This window comes from Loxodonta africana, chromosome 6 (assembly GCF_030014295.1).
Source record: "Loxodonta africana isolate mLoxAfr1 chromosome 6, mLoxAfr1.hap2, whole genome shotgun sequence".
NCBI classification, from domain to species: domain Eukaryota; kingdom Metazoa; phylum Chordata; class Mammalia; order Proboscidea; family Elephantidae; genus Loxodonta; species Loxodonta africana.
In genome coordinates this window covers 59,620,959-59,642,069 of record NC_087347.1, presented here as the reverse complement: position 1 = coordinate 59,642,069, position 21,111 = coordinate 59,620,959, and positions in this window count along the sequence as shown.

The window sequence follows — 21,111 nt, the reverse complement described above, 5'->3', positions numbered from 1 at the left end:
TTTCTTGACATCGATGGGTGTGCACTTCCAGGGCTGCATCCATTTGTTGAAACATCTCAATTGATATTCCGTCAGTTCCTGGAGTCTTGTTTTTTGCCAATGCCTTCAGTGCAGCTTGGACTTCTTCCTTCGGTCCACTGGTTCCTGATCATATGCTACCTCTTGAAATGATTGATCCTCTACCAATTCTTTTTGGTATAATGACTGCGTGTATTCCTTCCATCTTCTTTTTATGCTGCTGGTGTCATTTAATATTTTTTTGTCATAGAATCCTTGACTATTTCAACTCAAGGGTTGAATTTTTTTCTTCAGTTCTTTCAGCTTGAGAAAATGCCAAGTGTGTTCTTTCCTTTTGGTTTTCTACCTCCAGCTCTTTGCACATTCCAGTATAATATTTTACTTTGTCTTCTCGAGCTGTCCTTTGAAATCTTCTGTTCAGCTCTTTTACTTCATCATTTCTTCCTTTTGCTTTAGCTGCTCAAAGTTCAAAAGCAAGTTTCAGAGTTTCTTCTGACATCCATTTTGGTCTTTTCTTTTTTTCCTGTCTTTTTAATGACCTCTTGCTTTCTTCATGTATGATGTCCTTGGTGTCATTCTACAACTCATCTGGTCTTCGGTTGTTAGTGTTCAAAACGTCAAATCTCTTCTTGGATGGTCTCTAAATTCAGGTGGGATGTACTCAAGGTCATACTTTGGCTCTCATGGACTTGTTCTAATTTTCTTCAGTTTTAACTTGAACTTGCATATGAGCAATTGATGGTCTGTTCCGTAGTTGGCCCCTGGCCTAGTTCTGACTGATGATATTGAGCTTTTTCCATCATCTCTTTCCACAGATGTAGTTGATTTGATTCCTGTGCATTCCATCTGGCGAGGTCCATGTGCACAGTGGCCATTTATGTTGGTGAAAAAAGATATTTTCAATGAAGATGTTGGTCTTTCAAAATCCTATCACGTGATCTCTGACATCGTTTCTATCACCAAGGCCATATTTTCCAACTACTTATCCTTTTTCTTTGTTTCCAAGTTTTGCATTCCAATTGCCAGTCATTATCAATGCATCCTGATTGCATGTTCGATCAATTTTAGACTGCAGAAACTGGTAAAAATCTTCAGTTTCTTTTTCTTTGGCCTTAGTGGTTGGTGCATAAGTTTGAATAATAGTCATATTAATTGGTTTTCTTGATTTTAGCTTTATTTTACACATTTATGTTCTTAATCTATTTTGAATTTGTTTTTGTGTATGGTGTAAGGCATGGGTTCTATTTCATTTTTCTGCATATGGAAATCCAATTTTCCCAGCATGAACTAAAAACCCTGGTCAAAAGTCAGTTAACCATAGATATGTGGGTTTATTTCTGGACTCCCAGTTCTGTTCCATTGGTCTGTGTATATATTGTTATACCAGTACTGGGGTGTTTTGATTACTGCAGCTGTATAAACCCAAACCAAACCCACTGCCATCGAGTCGATTCCGACTCATAGCGACCCTGTAGGACAGAGTAGAACTGCCCTTAGAGTTTCCAAGGAGTGGCTGGTGGATTCAAACTGCCGACCTTTTGGTTAGCAGCCGCAGCCCTTAACCACTGCCCCACCAGGGTTTCCTCTAGTATGTTTTAAAATCAGGAAGCGTGAGTCCTACTTTTTGCTTCTGTTTCAACATTGTTTTAGCTATTTGGGGCCTCTTGCCATTTCATAGAAACTTGTGGATTGGTTTATCTCTTTCCATAAAGAAGGCTTTTAGAATTTCGATCAGGATAGCATTGAATTTTTAGATTGCTTTGGGTAATATTGACATCTTAACAATATTAAGTCTTCCAATCCATGAACATGAAACATCTTTCCATTTTTTAAAGTGTTCTTTCATCTCTTGCAGCAATGTTTTGTAGTTGTCATTGTATAAGTCGTTCATGTCCCTGGTTAGATTTTTTCCTAGTTATTTTATTCTTATACATGCTATTATAAATGGAATTGTTTCCCTACGTTCCCTTTCAGATTTCTCATTGCTGTTGTCTAGAAACTCAATTGATTTTTGTTTGTTGAACTTGTACTCTGCAACGTTTCTAAATTTCTCTTTTAGCTCTAGAAGTTTTCTTGTGGTCTCTGGGATTTTCTATATATAGGATCGTATTACCTGTGAATAGAGATAATTTTACTTCTTCTTTCCAATCTAAATACCTTTAATTTCTCTTCTGGTATTATTGCTCTGGCTAGGACTTCTAATACACTATTGAATAGAAGTGGTGAGAGCAAGCACCCTTGTCGTAGTCCCAACTTCAGAGGGAAAGCTCACAGTCTTTCTCCATTATGTACAATGTTGGCGATTGGCTTTTCATATATGCCCTGAATCATATTGAGGAGTTTCCCTTCTATTCCAATCTTCTTTAGGGTTTTTCTCAATAAAGCATGTTGGATTTTATCAAATAGTTTTCTGTACTTATATAGATGATCATGTGGTTCTTTTCCTTTGTTCTATTTGTGTGGTATATTACATTTATTGATTTTCTAATATTGAAACATCCCTGCATTCTTGGAATAAATCTCACTTGGTCATGGTATATGACTCTTTTAATATGCTGTTGGATTCTGTTTGCTAAGATTTGTTGAAAATTTTTGCGTCTGTATTTATAAGAGATATTGGCTTGTAGTTTTTTTGTGGTATCTGGTTTGGGTATCAGGGTTATGTTTGCTTTGTAGAATGAATTAGGGAGTATTCCTTCCTTCTCCATTTTTTTAAGTGTTCTCTTGGAAGAGTTTAAATAGCATTGGTGTCAGTTCTCATCTAAATGTTTGGTGGAATTCCCCAGTGAAGACATCTGGTCCAGTACTTTTTTTTTTTTTTTTGCCTTGGGAGGTTTTTGATCACTGATTTGATCCTTCACTTGTTATGAGTTTGTTGAGACTCTCCATTTCCTCTTGAGTCAGTTTGAGTAGGTTGTGTGCTTCTAAGAATTTGTGTATTTTATATAGATTATCCTGTTGGTTGCCCTAAAATTGTTCATAATATTCTGTCATAGTTCTCTTTAATTCTGTTGGGTCAGTTGTAATGTCCCCACTTTCGTTTTTTGTTTTGATTATTTGCATCTTTCTCTTCTTCGCCAGTCCAGCTAAAGGTTACCAATTTTATTGATCTTTTCAAAGAACCAACTTCTGATTTTATTGCTGTTCTCTATTGTTTTTCTGATTTTATTTATTTCTGCTCTGGTTTTTGTTATTTCATTTATTCTAGTAGGTTTAGGCTTAGTTTGCTCTTCTCTTTCTGGTTCCTGCAGTTGTTGAGTTAGGCTGTTAACTTGAGATCTTTCTTCTTTTTTATGTAGGCATTTATTGCTATAAGTTTCCTTCTGATTGCTGCCTTCACTTCATAAGTTTTAGTATGTTATGCTTTCGTTTCCATTTGACTCTAAGAAATTTATGATTTCTCTTCCTTGATCCATTAATAGTTTAATAGTATATTATTTAAATTCCATGTGTTTGTGTATTTTCTAGTTTTCTTTTTTTCTCTGTTATTGATTTCTATCTTCATTCCATTGTTGTCAGAGAAAGTACTGTGTATGATTTCAGTCTTTTTAATTTTTAAATTTATCACAGCTTACTATTCTGACCTAAAACGTGGTCTGTCCTGTAGAATTATACATTTGCACTGGAGTAGAATGTGTATTATGCTGTTTTGGGATGGAATGTTCCATATATGTCTGTTAAGTCTAGTTGGTTTATAGTGTCGTTCACGTCCACTGTTTCCCAATTGATCTTCTCCCTAGATGTTCTGTCCAATATTAAAATGGAGTATTGAAGTCTGTAGCTATTATTGTAGTAATATGAATTTCTCCCTTCAATTCTATCAGTGTTTGCTTTATATATTTATGTGCCCCGATGTTGGGTACATATATATTTATGATTGTTAAAACTTCTGATTAATTGACCCTTTCATCACTATATAATGTCCATCGTTATCTCTTCTGACAGATTTTGTCTTTAAGTATACTTTATCTGATATTAAGATTCCCACCTCAGCTTGGAGGGCACTTACAGCAGTGACTAAAAAAATTTTTTGAGTGATGATGTTCAAAACCTTTTGTGATAATTTTTAATAGAAAAATATTGAAAATAATCTAAAAGCTCATCAATTTGGAAATGGATAAAAAATTATAATATATTTTTATGAAGTGGCAATAAAAATAGTAAACCAGACAGGCCCACGTGTCAGCATATATACATCCAAAAGTTATAATGCTAAAAGAAAAAATCAAATTGCAAAGAAGATATATTCAGTATGACATCAAAGATACATAAAGTTTTAATACAATCAAAGAACATTGTACATGTTTTTATGAAACAAACATGTAATTAAAATGTAAATATAAGGTAAGAAAAACCAGGATACAGTAGAGGGTCCTGGATTGAATGGGAGAAAAATAGAAGAAAATTCAAATTAAAAAAAAAAAAGACCAGACTTCTTGGACTAATAGAAACTATCACCCTAAGATACCCTTTCACCCTGGAACTGAAGCCACTCAAAGAGGTCACCTTTCATGCAAATAATAGGTTGACTTATAAAATAAGGAATATCGTCCCTGGGGAATGTACTCCCTTAAACAATCAACCATACAAGACCAAATGGTCAACATGTACTCAAAAGCAAAGCTAAGAAGGCAAGAAGGGGCAAGGAAGCTAGATAAATGGAAACAGAACAGAATGGAAATAATGAGAACGATGACACATTGCAAAAATTGTAACCAATGTCATGGAACAGTTTGTATAAAAATTGTTAAATAGGAGTCTAATTTGCTGTGTAAGCCTTCACCCAAAACAAAATAAACTATTTTTAAAAAATGAGGTCAGGGAGGCGGGGCCAAGATGGCAGACTAGGTGGACGCTACCGCGGATCCCTCTTGCAACAAAGACTCGGAAAAACAAGTGAATCGATCACATACATAACAATCTACGAACTCTGAACAACAAACACAGACTTAGAGACGGAAAACGAACAAATACGGGCAGACAGAGATCGTTCCCAGAACTGGGAGCCAGCGTACCAGGCAGGTGACCTTCGGAGCCCGATCTGGGGCAGAGCCCAGGGGGTCAGATGGCACAGACAAGGGGCCCAGCCCTACCCCCCTGAACCCATCCCGGGAGGGAGTCTAGCTGGTTGGTGCGGGCGGCGTAGCGGCGCAGCCGGAGGGAGAAGCACCCGGGAGGCAGTGACTGATCTTGCAGCGGGGAGAGCAGTGTCCCAGCCGGGGAGCCATCCCGCCGGGAGTCTGGCAGGAAGCGGGCATGGCGCGAGCAGGGGGATCAGCTATATTTCCCTAAAGCGACCCCGGGGTGGGGCCCACATGTTCGTGCGGGGGACGCCGACCCAGTTCGCGTGCAGCGCAGTGCACCGGAGGGAGAAGTTCCCGGGAGGAAGTGATTGGTCCCAAAGCGGGGAGAGCAGCATCCCAGCCGGGGAGCCGTCCCACTGGGATTTTGGCGAAAGCGGGCGGGGTGTGAGCGCGGGGATCAGTTATATTCCCCTGAATTTACCCAGGGGGCGGGCCCACCTGGTCGTGCGGGTGACGCCCACACAGTTCGCGCGAGCGGTGCGGCGCACCGGAGGGAGAAGTCCCCGGGAGGAAGTGACTGGTCTCAGAGCGGGGAAAGCAGCGTTCCAGCCGGGAGCCGTCCAACTGGGATTTTGGCGAAAGCGGGCGAGGCGTGAGCGCGGGGTCCAATTATATTCCCCTGAATAGACCCGGGGGCGGGCCCACCCGTTCGTGCGGGAGACGCCCACCCAGTTCGCGCGAGCGGTGCGCTGCACCGGAGGGAGAAGTCCCCGGGAGGAAGTGACTGGTCTTGGAGCGGGGAGAGTAGCGTCCCAGCTGGGGAGCCGTCCCGCCGAGATTTTGGCGGACGGGGGCGGAGCGTGAACGCGGGGATCAGCTCTATATTCTGTGGTGCTACACTCCTAGCTCTCTGATCCCTCCCCCACCCTTCCCAAGCGGCTCCATTAACATCCGAATACCCTGAGCCAGAGGGAGAATTCAGATAGGGATCTGACTGCATTTTTTTATAGCTGATTACCTGGAAAATGTAGTTTCCCAGTGATGGCTCGGAGACAGCAGTCCATATCAAACCACATAAAGAAACAGACCATGACAGCTTCTCCAACCCCCCAAACAAAAGAATCAAAATCTTTCCCAAATGAAGATACAATCCTGGAATTATCAGATACAGAATATAAAAAACTAATTTACAGAATGCTTCAAGACATCGCAAATAAAATTAGGATAACTGCAGAAAAAGCCAAGGAACACACTGATAAAACTGTTGAAGAACTCAAAAAGATTATTCAAGAACATAGTGGAAAAATTAATAAGTTGCAAGAATCCATAGAGAGACAGCATGTAGAAATCCAAAAGATTAACAATAAAATTACAGAATTAGACAATGCAATAGAAAGTCAGAGGAGCAGACTCGAGCAATTAGAATGTAGACTGGGACTTCTGGAGGACCAGGGAATCAATACCAACATAGCTGAAAAAAAATCAGAGAAAAGAATTAAAAAAAATGAAGAAACCCTAAGAATCATGTGGGACTCTATCAAGAAGGATAACTTGCGAGTGATTGGAGTCCCAGAACGGGGAGGGGGGACAGAAAACACAGAGAAAATAGTTGAAGAACTCCTGACAAAAAACTTCCCTGACATCATGAAAGACGAAAGGATATCTATCCAAGATGCTCATCGAACCCCATTTAAGATTGATCCAAAAAGAAAAACACCAAGACATATTATCATCAAACTTGCTAAAACCAAAGACAAACAGAAAATTTTAAAAGCAGCCAGGGAGAAAAGAAAGGTTTCCTTCAAGGGAGAATCAATAAGAATAAGTTCAGACTACTCAGCAGAAACCATGCAGGCAAGGAGGGAATGGGATGACGTATACAGAGCACTGAAGGAGAAAAACTGCCAACCAAGGATCATATATCCAGCAAAACTCTCTCTGAAATATGAAGGAGAAATTAAGATATTTACAGATAAACACAAGTTTAGAGAATTTGCAAAAACTAAACCAAGACTGCAAGAAATGCTAAAGGAGATTGTTTGGCCTGATGACGAATAATATCAGGTACCAGCACAATACAAGGCCACAAAACAGAACGTCCTGATATCAACGCAACTCAAATAGGGAAAGCACAAAAACAAACAAATTAAGATTAATTCTAAAAAATAAATAAATAAACAAAATAATACACATAACAGGAAGCCAATCGATAAATGATCACAATAATCAAAAAGAGGGACTAAATATAGGAGGCATTGAACTGCCAGATGGAGAGTGATACAAGGCGATACAGAACGATACAAGTTAGGTTTTTACTTAGAAAAATAGGGGTAAATAATAAGGTAACCACAAAAAGGAATATCAATTCCATAACTCAAGAAAAAAGCCAAGAAAAACATAACGACTCAACAAACATAAAGTTAAACATTATGAAAATGAGGATCTCACAAGCTGCTAAGAAAAACACCTGAGCACAAAAAAGTATGTGGAAAAATGAAATTGTCAACAACACACATAAAAAGGCATCAAAATGACAACACTAAACACTTCTTTATCTATAATTACGCTGAATGTAAATGGACTAAATGCACCAATAAAGAGACAGAGAGTCACGGACTGGATAAAGAAACACGATCCGTCTATATGCTGCCTACAAGAGACACACCTTAGACTTAGAGACACAAACAAACTAAAACTCAAAGGATGGAAAAAAATATATCAAGCAAACAATAAGCAAAAGAGAAGAGGAGTAGCGATATTAATTTCTGACAAAATAGACTTTAGACTTAAATCCACCACAAAGGATAAAGAAGGACACTACATAATGATAAAAGGGACAATTGATCAGGAAGACATAACCATATTAAATATTTATGCACCCAATGACAGGGCTGCAAGATACATAAATCAAATTTTAACAGAATTGAAAAGTGAGATAGACACCTCCACAATTATAGTAGGAGACTTCAACACACCACTTTCAGAGAAGGACAGGACATCCAGTAAGAAGCTCAATAGAGACACGGAAGACCTACTTACAACAATCAACCAACTTGACCTCATTGACTTATACAGAACTCTCCACCCAACTGCTGCAAAATATACTTTTTTTTCTAGTGCACATGGAACATTCTCTAGAATAGACCACATATTAGGTCATAAAACAAATCTTTGCAGAATCCAAAACATCGAAATATTACAAAGCATCTTCTCAGACCACAAGGCAATGAAGCTAGACATCAATAACAGAAAAACTAGGGAAAAGAAATCAAATACTTGGAAACTGAACAACACCCTCCTGAAAAAAGACTGGATTATAGAAGACATCAAGGAGGGAATAAGGAAATTCATAGAAAGCAACGAGAATGAAAATACTTCCTATCAAAACCTCTGGGACACAGCAAAAGCAGTGCTCAGAGGCCAATTTATATCGATAAATGCACACATACAAAAAGAAGAAAGAGCCAAAATCAGAGAACTGTCCCTACAACTTGAACAAATAGAAAGTGAGCAACAAAAGAATCTGTCAGGCACCAGAAGAAAACAAATAATAAAAATTAGAGCTGAACTAAATGAATTAGAGAACAGAAAAACAATTGAAAGAATTAACAAAGCCAAAAGCTGGTTCTTTGAAAAAATTAACAAAATTGATAAACCATTGGCTAGACTGACTAAAGAAAAACAGGAAAGGAAACAAATAACCCGAATAAGAAACGAGAAGGACCACATCACAACAGAGCCAAATGAAATTAAAAGAATCATTTCAGAGTACTACGTAAAATTGTACTCTAACAAATTTGAAAACCTAGAAGAAATGGATAAATTCTTGGAACAATACTACCTACCTAAACTAACACATTCAGAAGTAGAACAACTAAATAGACCCATAACAAAAAAAGAGATTGAAACGGTAATCAAAACGCTTCCAACAAAAAAAAGTCCTGGCCCAGATGGCTTCACTGCAGAGTTCTGCCAAACCTTCAGAGAAGACTTAACACCATTACTACTGAAGGTATTTCAAAGCATAGAAAAAGACGGAATACTACCCAACTCATTCTATGAAGCTACCATCTCCCTGATACCAAAACCAGGTAAAGACACTACAAAAAAAAAAATTTTAGACCTATATCCCTCATGAACATAGATGCAAAAATCCTCAACAAAATTCTAGCCAATAGAATCCAATAACACATCAAAAAAATAATTCACCCTGATCAAGTGGGATTTATACCAGGTATGCAAGGCTGGTTTAATATCAGAAAAACCATTAATGTAATCCATCACATAAATAAAACAAAAGATAAAAACCACATGATCTTATCAATAGATGCAGAAAAGGCATTTGACAAAGTTCAACACCCATTTATGATAAAAACTCTAACCAAAATAGGAATTGAAGGAAAATTCCTCAACATAATAAAGGGCATCTATTTTTTTTTTTTTTTTATGCAAAGCCAACGGCCAATATCACTCTAAATGGAGAGAACCTGAAAGCATTTCCCTTGAGAATGGGAACCAGACAAGGATGCCCTTTATCACCGCACTTATTCAACATCGTACTTGAAGTCCTAGCCAGGGCAATTAGGCTAGACAAAGAAATAAAGGGTATCCAGATTGGCAAGGAGGAAGTAAAGCTATCACTATTTGCAGATGACATGATCTTATACACAGAAAACCCTAAGGAATCCTCCAGAAAACTACTGAAACTAATAGAAGAGTTTGGCAGAGTCTCAGGTTATAAAATAAACGTACAAAAATCACTTGGATTCCTCTACATCAACAAAAAGAACACCGAAGAGGAAATAACCAAATCAATACCATTCACAGTAGCCCCCAAGAAGATAAAATACTTAGGAATAAATCTTACCAAGGATGTAAAAGACCTATACAAAGAAAACTATAAAACTCTGCTACAAGAAATTCAAAAGGACATACTTAAGTGGAAAAACATACCCTGCTCATGGATAGGAAGACTTAACATAGTAAAAATGTCTATTCTACCCAAAGCCGTCTATACATATAACGCACTTCCAATCCAAATTCCAATGTCATATTTTAAGGGGATAGAGAAACAAATCACTAATTTCATATGGAAGGGAAAGAACCCCCGGATAAGCAAAGCATTACTGAAAAAGAAGAAGAAAGTGGGAGGCCTCACTCTACCTGATTTCAGAACCTATTATACAGCTACAGTAGTCAAAACAGCCTGGTACTGGTACAACAACAGGCACATAGACCAATGGAACAGAATTGAGAACCCAGACATAGATCCATCCATGTATGAGCAGCTGATATTTGACAAAGGACCAGTGTCAGTCAATTGGGGAAAAGATAGTCTTTTTAACAAATGGTGCTGGCATAACTGGATATCCATTTGCAAAAGAATGAAACAGGACCCATACCTCACACCATGCACAAAAACTAACTCCAAGTGGATCAAAGACCTAAACATAAAGACTAAAACGATAAAGATCATGGAAGAAAAAATAGGGACAACCCTAGGAGCCCTAATACAGGGCATAAACAGAATACAAAACATTACCAAAAATGATGAAGAGAAACCAGATAACTGGGAGCTCCTAAAAATCAAACACCTATGCTCATCTAAAGACTTCACCAAAAGAGTAAAAAGACCACCTACAGACTGGGAAAGAATTTTCAGCTATGACATCTCCGACCAGCGCCTGATGTCTAAAATCTACATGATTCTGTCAAAACTCAACCACAAAAAGACAAACAACCCAATCAAGAAGTGGGCAAAGGATATGAACACGCACTTCAATAAAGAAGATATTCAAGCAGCCAACAGATACATGAGAAAATGCTCTCGATCATTAGCCATTAGGGAAATGCAAATTAAAACTACGATGAGATTCCATCTCACACCAACTAGACTGGCATTAATCCAAAAAATACAAAATAATAAATGTTGGAGAGGCTGCGGAGAGATAGGAACTCTCATACACTGCTGGTGGGAATGGAAAATGGTACAACCACTTTGGAAATCCATCTGGCGTTATCTTAAACAGTTAGAAATAGAACTACCATACAACCCAGAAATCCCACTCCTTGGAATATACCCTAGAGATACAAGAGCCTTCACACAAACAGATATATGCACACCCATGTTTATTGCAGCTCTGTTTACAATAGCAAAAAGCTGGAGGCAACCAAGATGTCCGTCAAAGGATGAATGGGTAAATAAATTGTGGTATATTCACACAATGGAATACTACGCATTGATAAAGAACAGTGACGAATCTCTGAAACATTTCATAACATGGAGGAATCTGGAAGGCATTATGCTGAGCAAAATGAGTCAGAGGCAAAAGGACAAATATTGTATAAGACCACTATTATAAGATCTTGATAAATAGTATAAACGGAGAAGAGCACATACTTTTGTGGTTACAAAGGGGGGAGGGAGGGAGGGAGGGAGGGATGGAGGGAGGGAGAGGGCTTTTTATTGATCAATCAGTAGATAAGAACTGCTTTAGGTGAAGGGAAAGACAACACTCAATACAAGGAAGGTCAGTCTAATTGGACTGGACTAAAAGCAAAGAGGTTTCCGGGATAAATTGAAAGCTTCAAAGGTCAGCAGAGCAGGGGCTGGGGTCTGGGGAACACGGTTTGAGGCGACTTCTAAGTCAATGGGCAAAACAATTCTGTTATGAAAACATTCTGCATCCCACTTTGAAATGTGGCATCTGGGGTCCTAAGTGCCAACAAGCGGCCATCTAAGATACATCAATTGGTCTCAACCCACCTGGAGCAAAGGCAAAGGAAGAACACCAAGGTCACACGACAACTAAGAACCCAAGAGACAGAAAGGGCCACATGAACCAGAGACCTACATTATCCTGAGACCAGAAGAACTAGTTGGTGCCCGGCCACAATCGATGTCTGCCCTGTCAGGGAGTACAACAGACAACTCCTGAGGGAGCAGGAGAACAATGGGATACAGACCCCAAATTCTCATAAAAAGACCATACCTAATGGTATGACTGCGACTAGAGGAATCCCAGGGACAATGCTCCCCAGAACTTCTGATGGCACAGGACAGGAACCATCCCCGAAGACAACTCATCAGGCATGAAAAGGACTGGTCAGTGGGGGGGAGAGAGATGCTGATGAAGAGTGAGCTAATTAAATCAGGTGGACACTGGAGAGTGTGTTGGCAACTCTTGACTGGAGGGGGGATGGGAAGATAGAGAGAGAGGGAAGATGGCAAAATCGGCACGAAACGAGAGACTGAAAGGGCTGACTCAATAGGGGGAGAGCAAGTGGGAGAAGGGAGTAAGATGTATGTAAACCTACATGTGACAGACTGATTGGAATGGTAAATGTTCACTTGAAGCTAAATAAACATTAATTAAAAAAAAAATGAGGTCAGAAAGGATATATACCAACTTTAGATAGTGGTCATCTCTGTGGAAGCAGGGAAAATGGTATGGAAGGGGCTTCAAAGATACTTGTAATGCTTTGTCTCTTTAAAACAAAAAGAATGAGACCAAATGAACTGGATAGAGCTCGGCTACCATTACTGAATATTTTGATAAAAAATTATATAGAAGAATCCTGATCAAAAGGGGAAGAATATAGAAGAGAATTTCACATTCCCATGGACCCCAGACCTTCTGGAGCCATGAAGGTTGGATGAAGCTCTGAAACTATTACCCTAAGATAATCTTTAAACCTTAAACAAAATTATCCTTTGGAGTCTTCTTAAAATCAAACAATAGTTTAGCTTAACTAGTAAAAAATGTTTGCCTTGAGCATTATGCTTTTTAAGAACATCTATGTGGTGGGTTTTTGTTGTTTTTATATAGTATCGAAGTGACAATTGCAACTTGAAAGATTAGATAGGAACCTTAGGGGGCAGTGAGTTTATGTTAATGGAGGAGGAACAACCCAGAAAAGGAGGGTGAGAATGCTTGCACAACTCGAAGAATGTAATCAGTGTCACTGAATTGTACATGTAGAAATGGTTGAATTGGTGTATGTTTTGCTGTGTATATTTTCAACAGTGACAAAAACAAAATATTTGGGTTTCCATTTCCAGGTAAGAAGGAGTAAGCATACTTCACCCATTTATCCTGCTGAATGCTACTTTAAAACCTGGGCAGAATGCATGAAGCAGCTATTTGTGTACTTTAAAAAGTAAATAGTAGCTGATAGACTGGGGAAGAAGGTGGGAATTCAAAATGCCACCAAATTGGCAGTGAGTTTACCATAACATCTTACATGATGTTATTAATCACGTGCTGTACAATTTTAGGTCAGGTAATGCTCGATCTAAACATGGCTAAAACTAGAGAGAGGCTTCACAAAGACTTACAAGGTTCAGAAGAAGAATTCTCCAAGTCCACTTCCGACTTAATATAAAAATTACCCATATTTATAAAGATGGAGACAAAAAACTTATTGAGAACATAGAAAATAATTTTTTTTATTGCTGGTATTTTTAATCTAGTTGAGATACTTCTTACTTTAAAATATTTAATGACATGGTCTTAAAATTTATATTTCAATTAATTATGTACATCATGTTTGGTAAAGTAGAAGATCAGTGAAAATGAGGAAAACCCTCAATGAGATAAATTGACACAATAGCCTCAACAATGGGCTCAACCATAGAAAGATGATAGAGATGACATAGGACTGGGCAACATTTAGTTCTGTTATTCATATGGTCTTCCTGAGGTGGAGCTGACGCCATGACAATGAACAACAGCAATACAACATGTATGGAGGTCATGGACATGGGCTGTTTAGAATGCCTTCAAGATAATCTGCTATGGAGGGCATGATTGACTGACAGCCTCTGGCTACCAGTCTGTGACTGCTGAGACCAAGCCATAGTGAAACTGCTCCTAGCCGATGACTGAGAATGGCAGGAAATTAGTGATGTTTATTCATGTCCAGTGTAGGATTTTTCTAATGTCTATTAAAAACAAAAACAAAACAAAACAAAACAAAACAAAAAACATTGATGTTAAGTCGATTCAGACTCATGGCAACCCTATAAGGCAGAGTATAACTGCCCTATCATAGGGTTTCCAAGGAGTGGTCGGTGGATTCGAATTGCTAACTTTTTGGTTAGCAGTGAATTGCTTAACTATGACACCTCCAGGGCTCCCTAATGTCTATGGGACATATCAAAATTTGACCAAATTTTGGGCCACAATGCAAATCTCAGCAAATTGCAAATAATTAGTTAATTAATAAAATTAATAGTACAGTATAATTCTCTGACTTCAATACAGTAACATTAAATTGATAATAGGATTTGAAAAAGCCCAGAAAATTAATGATGAAAACATCCCATCTCTGTTAAATAACTCTTGGGTTAAAAAGGAAATCAAAATGGTAAAATTATCTAAAGGTTAACAAGCAAAAAAAAGAAAAAGAATAACTAAAGTTTCAAATCATAGCGCAATGGTTGCCTTACAGCACAAGAAGAAATGAAAAGAAATGCCTTAACTGAAAATGAATGTTTAACTGAAGAACATTTAAAAAGTCAACAAATAAAGGAAAGCAGAAGGAAAGAATCAACAAAGATTAAAGGAGAAATTAGAAAACTAAGAATACAAATAATAAGTTTGTTTAAGAGCTGATTATGTGAAAAACAAAACAATAAATCATTTGCTAATATGATAAAACAAACAAAAAAAAGTTTCCAGTTGTAATTATGGCAACCTGATGTGAATGTCTTAAGTTCCTTTCACCATGAAAATTAATTTGTCTGCTCCTCCTGAGCTTTTGGGAATGGTTGGCAGCTGGCTGCAAGCAAGGACTTGGGCCAGCTTCATGCTTGAGCTAAGACTAATGTGGACCCCAAAACATGTCACCCTGCCCTGAAGACATTGAGGAGAAACTGACCAGTGAAGTGAGGCCTTCTAGGCCTGAGAATACAAAACAGGAATCCCGAAAAACAGAACTACAGGAGGTGATAGAAAGCAATTAAAAAAAAAAAAAAGTAAGTGTTAATAAAATTTAATTACAGCAGAAAAAAGTAATAAAATATAATTTAAATAATAGAATTCTAAGAATAGATATGCAAATAAATGGAGGGAGGCAATGTGTAAATGGATGGAAGATAATTTCACTCAGATGAAGAAGGACAAACAGCCTGCAATTTCCAACTTACCTATTTAGGGTTTTCTGATGCAACAAGTTTCATTAGTAAAGATAAAGAAATGTAAATCAGAACAGTATTATGCTTTTCTCATCTGCAACTCCAGCTGTTATAATATGGCAGAAAAAGATTACAGACAATTGAAAGAAGAACTGCAGCCCAACTCAAGCCAAATTTACATTTATTTTCCATGACAAAAAGATACTTAAGAATATAAAAATATTCAGAGTGTTTATCATCCATATAAGAGGAAAACTAATTAAACAACAAATGAATCAAAACAGTTTTCATCATGGATGAAAGGGATGAGTAGAGGAAACAAGTGTTAGGTCATGAACCTAAAAATGTATATATGCATGTAGTCACACCAGAGTGTTATGGATTGGGAATGTGTAATATAAGACCAAATAAACCTGTTGCTATCAAGTTGATTCTGACTCATAGCCACCATGTAGGACAGAGTAGAACTACCCTATAGGGTTTCCAAAGAGCAGCTTTTGGTAAGCAGACGAGCTCTTAACCACTGTACCACCAGGGCTCCATAAGACCAAATAACCCACATCCCCCCCAAAAACTAAAACTAAATCCATTGCTGTCAAGTTGATTCCAACTCATAGTTACCCTTTAGGACACAGTAGAACTGCCCATAGGATTTCCAAAGAGAGGCTGGTAGATTTGAACTACCAATTTTCTGGTTAGCCCCCAAGCTTATAACTGCTTTGGAAGGGGCACAATACAAGGAATACTATGCTACCGCTTCCCCAAAAACAATGGATAAAGAAGAGCAAAAAGAAAAGTATTCTGAGTTTCATTTTACTGAGGAGTAACACCTAGAAAGTTATGGAAAATAGAATTTGTTAGTGAGGGAAGTAGGCAGTGTTTTTCTTTCAAATAGTAAAAAAAATTTGCTTATGATTTTGTTGCTAGGAACAAGAAAGGAAGGGAATCATTAATAAAATACAGAGAAAGAAAATGAAGTAAAGAACAATTAGATAAGTCAGTAAGGTTAAAGAAAAGGAAAATAAGAACACAATAAGGAAGAATAGGAAGTAAGCAAAGTATGATGAAAGTAGTAGGATAAATATATGTTATATAAGTCAACTGAATTCACCTATTAAAAGATTGGCTCAAAAACAAAACTGACTTATACACAGGTCCAAAGGGAAAGAAAAAAGTGATAAAAAAAAAGTTTAAAATAAGTCTATGAGCAAAGAGATGAGAGGCACACACACATAAAAACATAAATCATGAATGACTATTAATATGAGAAAGAGTAAAATTTACCAATAAAAGCAACAAATAAGGGTAAAGATGAGTGTTATGTCATAAAAAAGACAGTTTATGAAAAAAGTAATAAAGCTAAAAGTAGCTGCTAAAGGTGAAAATCAATACATTTAGGAATACAGGGATACATTTAAAAAACATTTATACTGAGAGTTTATTATAGTCTTCTTGAAAATTGTACATGACTATGGAAACCCTGGTGGCGTAGTGGTTAAAGGCTACGGCTGCTAACCAAAAAGTCAGCAGTTCGAATCCACCAGGCACTCCTTGGAAACCTTATGGGGCAGTTCTACTCTGTCCTACAGGGTTGCTATGAGTCGGAATTGACTTGTCGGTAATGGGTTTGATTTTGTCAGTTTTATCAGATAAAAAAGGAGCCCTCGTAGCTCACTGGTTAAAAGCTACAAATGCTAACCCAAAGATGGCAGTTCAAATCCACCAGCTACCTGTTGGAAACCCTATGGGGCAGTTCTTATCAGACAAAAATAAGCAAGGAAATATTGTAATTAAAATATAAAAAACCCCAAAACTTTGCTTAATAAATACATAAGATTCCTAAATCCCTAGAAACTACGATTTTTTTTTTTTTTTTTTTGGTCCATGCACTGATCATATATTGGGCAGAAAAAAATCTGCATTTTGAAATCTGGAGGTTTTTACAGGGCAACATTCTGATCAAAATAACATGATGCAAGAAATAAATCATAAAACATCACTGAAGTACTAACTATCTGAAAATTGGTAATCATTTTCTTAAATAACCCTTTGATAAAAGAAGGAATAATTTGAGAAATCATAAATACCAAAGCCCATGGGTCATAGCTAATATCATTCTCAGATGACAATTTATATTCTTGATTGAACAGCAAAGAAACAAATTAGAAACACATGTATATACACACAGACATCAAAAGGACATTAGAAAGGCATTAATAAATATAAAAGCAGAAATTAGTGAAATAAAAAATGAAGAAAATAAAGTATAAAAGATGAATAATTCCAACAGCTGGTTCTTTGAAGAAGCCAGTTTAGTAGATAAACCTCTTAGAAACTTGAATGAAAAATAGACAGAATAAATGCAAAAAGATATATATAATCACAGAATTTGAAGTTTTTAAAGGGATCATAAGAGAGAACAACATATAAACCTATGACAACAAATTTGGAAACTGTGAAATTAATTGTTTACTAGCAAAATATAAATTAAAAATAAGACTAAAGTGTAATTGGAAATCTGAATAAAACAAATATGTTTTATGAGATTGGAAGATCTACCATTGGAAATGAAATTAGGACCAGATGGTTCATAGCTAACTTCTACTAACTTTTGAGGAACAGAGGATTTCAATGTTATTCATCTATTTAAGGCCCTAGAAAAATCTGGTATTCTTTCTTATTTATTTTGTAATGCTGGCATATCTTTATAGTACAAAAAAAAAAAAAAAAAAACTAAGAAAAAAATTATTGACCAGCCTCCCTTATGCATATGGAAGCAGAAAGTCTAAATAAAATGCTTGTAAATAGGCCCTAGGAGTGTACCAAAGAATTTATCACGAATAAGAATGTTTGAGGAATGCAAGGACGCTTCAATATCAGAGAATTTATCAAACTAATCCCTTACATCAAAAGCTAAAGAAGAAAAATTATCAATTATATAACCACATCATGAACCTTGCCAGGTGGAATACACAGGAATCAAATCGACTACATCTGTGGAAAGAGATGATGGAAAAGCTCAATATCATCAGCCAGAACTAGGCGGGGGGCTGACTGTGGAACAGACCATCGATTGCTATATGCAAGTTCAAGTTGAAACTGAAGAAAATCAGAGCAAGTCCTTGAGAGCCAAAATATGACCTTGAGTATATTCCACCTGAGTTTAGAGACCATCTCAAGAATAGATTTGATGGGTTGAACACTAATGACCAAAGACCGGATGAGTTGTGGAATGACATCAAGGACATCATACAAGAAGAAAGCAAGAGGTCATTGAAAAGACAGGAAAGAAAAGACCCAGATGGATGTCAGAGGAGACTCTGAAACTTGCTTTTGAATGATGAGCAGCTAAAGCAAAACGAAGAATTGATGAAGTAAAAGCACTGAACAGAAGATTTCAAAGGGCATCTCGAGAAGACAGAGTAAGGTATTATAACGACATGTGCGAAGAGCTGGAGATAGGAAACCAAAAGGGAAGAACACGGTCGGAGTTTCTCACCTGAAAGAACTGAAGAAAAAGTTCAAGTCTCGAGTTGCAATAGTGAAGGATTCTATGGGGAAAATATTAAATGTTGCAGAAAGCATCAAAAGAAGATGGAAGAAATACATAGAGTCATTATACCAAAAAGAATTAGTTGATGTTCAGCCATTTCAAGAGATAGCATATGATCAGGAACCAGTCATATTGAAGGAAGAAATCCAAGCTGTGCTGAAGGCATTGGAGAAAATCAAGGCTCTAGGAATTGATGGAATATCAATTGAGATGTTTCAACAAACAGATGCAGTGCTGGAAGTGCTCACTCATCTGTGCCAAGAAATTTGGAAGACACCTACTTGGCCATCTGACTGGAAGAAATCCATATCTATGCCTATTCCCAGGAAAGGTGATCCAACCAAATGCAGAAATTATAGAACAATATCATTAATATCACATGCAAGCAAAATTTTGCTGAAGATCATTCAAAACCAGCTGCAGCAGTACATCAACAGGGAGCTGCCAGAAATTCAGACCAGATTCAGAAGATGTGGAACCAGGGATATCGTTGCTGATGTCAGATGGATCCTGACTGAAAGAAGTGAATACCAGTAAGATGTTTACCTGTGTTTTATTGACTATGCAAAGGCATTTGACTATGTGGATCATAACAAATTATGGATAACATTGCGAAGAATGGGGATTTCAAAACACTTAATTGTGCTAATGAGGAACATTTACATAGATCAAGAGGAGTCGTTCAGACAGAACAAGAGGATACTGAGTGATTTAAAGGCAGGAAAGGTGTGCATCAGGGTTGTATCCTTTCACCATACCTATTCAGTCTGTATGCTGAGCAAACAATCTGAGAAGCTGGACTATATGAAGAAGAATGGGGCATCAGGATTGGAGAAAGACTCGTTAACAACCTGTGTTATGCAGATGACACAACATAGCTTGCTGAAAGTGAAGAGGAATTAAAGCACTTAGTAATGAAGATCAAAGACCACAGTCTTCAGTATGGATTACACCTCAATGTAAAGAAAACAAAAATCCTCACAAATGGACCAAAGAGCAACATCATGATAAACGGAGAAAAGATTGAAGTCAAGGATTTCATTTCAGTTAGACCCACAACAACACCTATGGAAGCAGCAGTCAAGAAATCAAAAGATGCATTGCACTGGGCAAATCTGCTGCAAAGGACCCCTTTAAAGTGTTGAAAAGCAAAGATGTCACCTTGAAGACTAAGGTGTGTCTCACCCAATCCAAGGTATTTTCAATCACATAATATGCATGTAAAAGCTGGACAGTGAATAAGGAAGATAGAAGAAGAATTAACACCTTTGAATTGTGGTATAGGCGAAGAATATTGAATATACCATGGACTGCCAAAAGAATGAACAAATCTGTTTTGGACGAAGTACAACCAGAATGCTCCTTAGAAGCAAGGATGGTGAGACTGCGTCATACATACTTTGGACATGTTGTCAGGAGGGATCAGTCCCTGGAGAAGGACATCATGCTTGAAAAAGTACAGGGTCAGCAAAAAAGAGAAAGACCCTCAACAAGATGGGTTGACACAGTGGCTGCAACAATGGGCACAAGCATAATAAGGATCGTAAGGATGGCTCAGGACTGGGCAGTGTTTTGTTCTGTGGTACATAGGGTCGCTGTGAGTCGGAACTTATTCAATGGGCCTTAATAGCAACAACAACATCAATGTGTTGGAAAAGTGTTTGATAAAATTCAACCAGTGCCCCTAGTGTAAAAACTAAGTAACATAGGAATAATATTAAACAAAATTTTAATAAAAGCTGTCATGCAAAATCTATAGCAAATGTATTTGGCAAAACATTACCAAAAAAGTCTACAGTCCAGTTGCCATCAAGTCAGTTCTGATTCATACCAACTGCATGTGTGTCAGAGTAGAATTGTGCTCCATGGAGTTTTCAATGGCTGACTTTTTGGAAGTAGATTGCCAGCCTTTCTTCTCAGATCTGTCTGAGTGAATTCAAACCTCAAACCTTGTGATTAGTAGCTGAATGCTTTAACTGGTTGCACCACCCAACAAAACATTAAAACCATTTAAATTATGGTCATGAACTAGACAGAAATTCTTTTATTTATTTTTATTGAACTTTAGATGAAGGTTTACAGAACAAACTAGTTTCTCATGAAACAGTACACACATTGTTGTATGACATTGGTTAACAATCCCAAGACATGTCAACACTCTCCTTTCTCAACCCTGGGTTCCCTATTACCAGCTTAGACAGAAATTCTTCATATAGCCTTTATTATTCATCTATTCATATTTATTTTGGAGATTCTTGAAAATTCATTAAGAGAAGAAAAATCACTGGAATAGGCCTACACAAAGGGAGAGTTGAAACTGTATCTTTTTGCTAATGATAACTTTCATATGGATGATAATGTTGGTCATGCACTGTGAT